The sequence below is a fragment of the Octopus bimaculoides genome, chromosome 8 (assembly GCF_046866305.1).
Source record: "Octopus bimaculoides isolate indiv1 chromosome 8, ASM4686630v1, whole genome shotgun sequence".
Lineage (NCBI taxonomy): Eukaryota > Metazoa > Mollusca > Cephalopoda > Octopoda > Octopodidae > Octopus > Octopus bimaculoides.
The window spans coordinates 25,076,183-25,082,419 of record NC_142935.1 but is presented as its reverse complement, the minus strand read 5'-3'; positions in this window follow the sequence as shown (position 1 = coordinate 25,082,419).

Below are 6,237 nucleotides of genomic sequence, written 5' to 3'. Positions count from 1 at the left end.
AAGAATAGAAAGAAAGAGCAACGACAACAACAAAAACAACAACAACATTATACCAGCTTAAGAGAAGCAAAGTTTCATTGTTAAAGATTGTGGCACGGTATTAAAAGAGCATGCAGAAGGTGGGCTGTTAAGAAAACTCGTAACATCAAAAGTCAAGTGTGTGCGTGTGTGTGTGTGTATATATATAGAGAGAGAGACAGAGAGAGAGAGACAGAAATGTATGTGTATATAAGTATATATGTATATATATATATATATATATATATATATATATATATATATATATATATATACGTACATATATATCTGTAGACACATACATATATATGTTTATATAAATATGCTTAGGTACATATATATATTATATATATATATATATGTATATATATATATGAATATATATATATTATGTGTATATATATATGTATATATATATATATGTATGTGTGTGTATATATATATATATATATATATATATATATATATATATATGCAGTAGATAGCTACTTAGTTATATACATACAAAATACCTACATAACTATATATACATATATATATATCTATATATACGCATATATATATACATATATATATGCTATATATACATAGCTATATATGTATATATACATACACACACACACACACACACACACACATATATATATATATATATATATAGCTATGTATGTAGGTATTAGGTATGTAGGGGGGGGGGAGCCTGATTACACTCATATGCACACAGTCACGTCGCCACAGACTGAAGCCTATTCACATACATCTGACGTGAAACCGCAGATATTGTTGATCCTCGGGGAAGAGAACGCCCTTAAGTAAACAAACATAGAGACAACACATCAATGTTTTTTTTTTTTCTGGTTAAAAAAACCAAAACACAAAGCAAACGAATATGTTGAAGACCTTCAACACACCACGCTCACAACCCCATACACATACACGCGCGCACACACGCACACGCACCTATACAAATGCGCGCGTGCACACACACCTGAATATATGTGGAGATACAGGTTACTAGCACAGACGAATAACTGTATAATGTACTCTAAAATGCATAGACCTGCACTTTCACACACACACACACACACACACATGAGTATATTTAATCTTATACATGCTCATATCCACATAGAATTTGAGATTTATTTGTTCAGCAAAATATAGTTATATACCAATATACATACCATTATATCCATTATATATATATATATATATATATATATATATATATATATGGGAGAATATACAAATAATAACAACAGACGAGGACAGGTGGTGTAAATAACAAAAGGATATATTAGTATGACGCTCGGGAATACGGAAAGTCTTTGACGTTTCGAGCTACGCTCTTCAACAGAAAGAATACGGAGACAAGGAGAAAAACACGGAGAAAAAAAATTGAATAGTGTTCAGTCAACGGTCAATCATAATAATAAATATATATATATATACGTAAAGGGGTTGGATAAAATAATGGAAACACCTTAAAATTTCAAATTTATTTCTATATGGGGTAGGACCGTCTTTGGTAGTAATTACAGCTTGAATTCTACGAGGTATGGACTCGTAGAAATTTAGAATTGTTTCCAAAGGAATTTTTGTCCATACGGTTTAAACAGTCTCCAGTTCTTGTAGTGATGATTTTGGAAGATATCGACTCCTTACTTGTTTTTGTAAAATGCACCATAAATCTTCAATAATATTGAGATCTGGGTACTATGGTGGCCAGATGTTCAACTTCACTACAATGTCCCTCGTGCCATTCAGTAACAACTTCAGCTTTGTGACTTGGTACATTATCATCCTGAAATAATGCGTTTCCCTCCGGATACAGTTCCGCGACCATATGATGAATTTGATCAGATAAAATGCTTAAATAGACTTGACTATTAATTCTGCCATCAAGAGAAACCATTGGGTCGGCGCATTTTCAAGATATAGCCCCCCACTCCCCGATCATCACAGATCCTCCTTCATATTTAACAGTTGGAAGAAGGTAGTCTGTGTCAAGTGCTTCTTTTGGCTGTCTCCACAGGGAGCTGTACTTTTGTGATCCTTTCTAACAATTGGCGTAAGAGTCCGGCGGTCCCTATCTGAAAGTTTTGGTTCTGTTCCGGAGTTTTGAAAGTCCGATAGATCTGTCATTCTAACGAATTTCAATTACTTTTTTTGATTATATCTGAAAGGAAACAGCAATTATATATATATATATATATATATATATATATATATATATATATATATATATATATATATATATATATATATATATATATATATATACAGTAAGTTTTAACTATTTTTCTAACGCGACTCTCTCTATCTCTATCTCTACCTCCCCCTCTTATTCTTCCCTCTACTGTTCTTCGCCTCTCCCTGTCACTACTATCTCTCTCTATCTCTGTCTCTCTGTCTCTCTCTCTCTATCTCTCTCTCTTTCTCTCTCTCTCTCTCTCGCTGCTCGTCCTTCGCCTCCCACTCTTACTACTACTATCTCTCTCCCTCTCTACCTATCGTTGCTCATTTTCGTTCTTGGACTCCTCAAGCTCGCACGTACGTATTTGCCCCTCCTGTTCGTGCTTCACAGCGTTCAAGACATACACACTTCACGTCTGGCTGTACAGCCTTTTTGTTTGTTTATTTCACCGTTTCGTTTTCCTGTCTTGTTTTCCGTCCGCCACTACCCTCCACGAAAACAATTTAATTTGTGTTCGTGGGAAGAACGCCGGGGTTTTAATGGTGGTAGCTGATGAAGGGGATGTTTCTATGTGGCCTGCTTGTTTGTTGCACTTTGTTTACCATTTTGTCCATGTTCTTTTGCCACGTCATGTACCCAGTTATGTATCTATATGTACATGTGGATGAAGGTATATACATACATGTACATATATATGCATATACTCATATATTGTTTATATAATATATATATATATATACATATATATATATATATACATATATATATAAAATATATATTAATATATTAAGGGTATTACTATATATGAATGCCTCGCGCTAGGAGGGACTCTAAAAGCCAAACTACCATAATAAACACATTTTTTTCCGAACACGAGGGAATGCAACTCTCGAAGCGAGCCTCCTAAAAGCAGACATAACTGTAATATCATGATTTCGTAATCAGGAGTGCATATTACGGCGCTAATTACGAAATCATGATTAAGCGTTAAGTCTGTTTTTAGGAGGCTCACCTCGAGAGTTGCATTCCCTCGTGTTCGGAAAAAATGTGTTTATTATGGTAGTTTGACTTTTAGAGTCGCCTCCTAGCGTGAGGCATTTATGTATAGTAATGCCCTTAATATAAATAAATATATTTATAGGGAATAATTGATGGATTTTTCCCTTATGAGGTTTTTTCATGCTAACTACTTGATAAATTCTTGTAATGATTTATCCTATATTTGAATTGTACACACACACACACACACACACATATATATATATATATATATATATATGTATATATATAATAGTCGGTTCCAGCGTTCGGCTGTTTCATTCATCAGAAAATTTCCATTATCCATTTGAAATATATTTTTTCCAGCGACAGTCAAGATTGCCCCTGGGAAAGACTTCGATGGCAAAACTTTTCAACGTTTTTTGTACTTTAAAGTCGGATAGTTTGAAGGAAATGTCAAAATGCATGTATGCTTGAACGTATGTATGTGTGCGTGTGTATGGTGCATTCTGTGTGCATGCATGTATATGTGTGTCTATTTCTATTTGCACATATTCTTCTGTGTATGCTTGGGTATGTATGTATATATGTATGTGTATATATATTTATACAAACACACACACACACACACACACACACACACACACAGTCTCCGCCCTCCCCACTCCTTGATACACACATACACATCACCACGACCACCACCAACAACAACAACAACACCAACACTAACACCCACACCACGACCACCACAGCCACCACGTCTTCCTCTACATCTACATAAGCATGTAAAGACAATCCGAACATAAATTCATCACAGTTTTACAGAATGTTATAAATATCGTATTAACTCACCAAACCTCATTTACTATTACTTAATGTTATTCTTAATAATATATGACCAGATGACTCTAACAAAGATAAATGCAGTCGATAACTAGCGGAAACTTATGTTTAAGATACGTTTACATCTAATGTTGTAGAAAATACGGTGAATACAATGATTGAAATAAAATTAAAACATAAATCTTAATAGTAAGCCACGATTCATTTCTTCGTTTTGATGCAATTCAAGCAACACATATTTCGACTACGATGCTGCTTCTGTATTCATAGATTATCGCTTAGCTCGTGAGTATGTGTGTGTATGTGTGTATCTGTGTGTGTGTGTGTGTATGAGAGAGAGAGATAGATAGATAGAGAGAGAGAGATAGAAAGAGAGAGAGAGAGAGAGAGAGAGTGAGGAGGAGAGCTAATGAAGCCATGTTTTCTTTTATAATTTCGTAATATTAATGAGACTTAATTATATATAATTTGAGATGTTAGCTCAGAGTTTCGTTTTATCTCGGGTCTAATTAACCTGAAGGGATTGCAAACGAAGCTGTCATAACATGCTGGAATTATTTCAGCTTCCACACTATTAAACTCGTTGAGATATATCGCCGCTTGTGCACAGCACAACATTATGTTCTACTATAAGACTATAAGCTCCTAGTCTGCAGCCTGAAGAAACTGTTTCCTGTCATAAAGAAACCTCGATGTCTAAATTCTTTAATATCGTTATCTTTTCAGCATTTATTTTACCGACGTATTTTCAATTAATCATTTATGTTTGGGTCACATCACGCAGATAATAATAATATATAACGGTTTTATATTTTGGCATAAAGACAGCAATTTTTAAGGGGTGGAGTTTCAGTCTATTACATCGACCCCAGTGCTCAACTGATACTTAATTTAATGTTCTCGAAAGGATGGAAGGCAAAGTCAACTTCGGCGAAATGTTGAGCTTTGGACATAAAGAGGTAGAAGAATTACTGTTGAGCTGTTTGTCGGACACTCCAGCTTTTCTGCCAGCTTGCAACACTGATAATGGTATAATAATGACTTTCTGATGATATTGCTGCCAATTGCCCGGACCATTCTCTTGTATATATGATGTAATTCTGCTGTGAAAACTGCAAAATTCAAGACAGTGGCACCAACTTGTAATTCCTAATTATTATTATTGTTTAGTAATGTAAAATAAACCCGTTAATATTTCGTGAATATGAACGAGCTGAAAGAAATACTAAAGGGTCAGAGAAAAAAAAAAGCGCTTTACACAATTTTTTTCCGGTCATTTATGTTCTGAGTTCAAATCTCACCAAATCATCTTTGCCTTTCATCCCACCAGAGGTCCTTAAAATATAGTGCCAGTCAAGTACTGCGGGCATTGATATAATCTTGTTTACTCTCAAATTTGCTGGCCTAGGCATAAATCACAAAACATATTTTCAGGAGTGGCTGTGTGGTAAGTAGCTTGCTTACCAATCACATGGTTCCAGGTTCATTCCCACTGCGTGGCATCTTGGGCAAGTGTCTTCTACTAGAGTCTCGGGCCGACCAAAACCTTGTGAGTGGATTTGGTAGACGGAAACTGAAAGAATCCCGTTGTATATATGTATATATATATATGTATGTGTGTGTATCTGTTTGTGTGTCTGTGTTTGTCCTCCCCAACATCGCTTGACAACCGATGCTGGTGTGTTTAGGTCCCCGTAACTTAGCAGTTCGGTAAAAGAGACTGATAGAATAAGTACTAGGCATCCAAAAAATAAGTCCTGGGGTCGATTTGCTCGACTAAAGGCGGTGCTTCAGCATGGCCGCAGTCAAATGACTGAAACAAGTAAAAGAATAAATGAGTGAGAATTTACCTTAAATCCTACCAAATTACGCTGGAATATTAAGAAATGAGGTGCAAAATATCTAAAACTAGGCCCTTTTAAACAAACCTCAACACAAATAGAAACACGATACATGATATATCTGCCAACTTGTTACAGTAAAAGAAACCTTAGACGATATGGTGAGCCAGTTGTCACTGATCTTAACTTAATTAACAGATTGAAATCGTATCCACTAACAGCTTCCAGCGTTTCTTTGACCTTGTCATTCTATCTCCCTTTATTTGAGATACATGACCCGGTGATTGACATCTTTAGTCATTTGTGTTTAGCACAAATCCTGCTGAGGTTAATTTTACA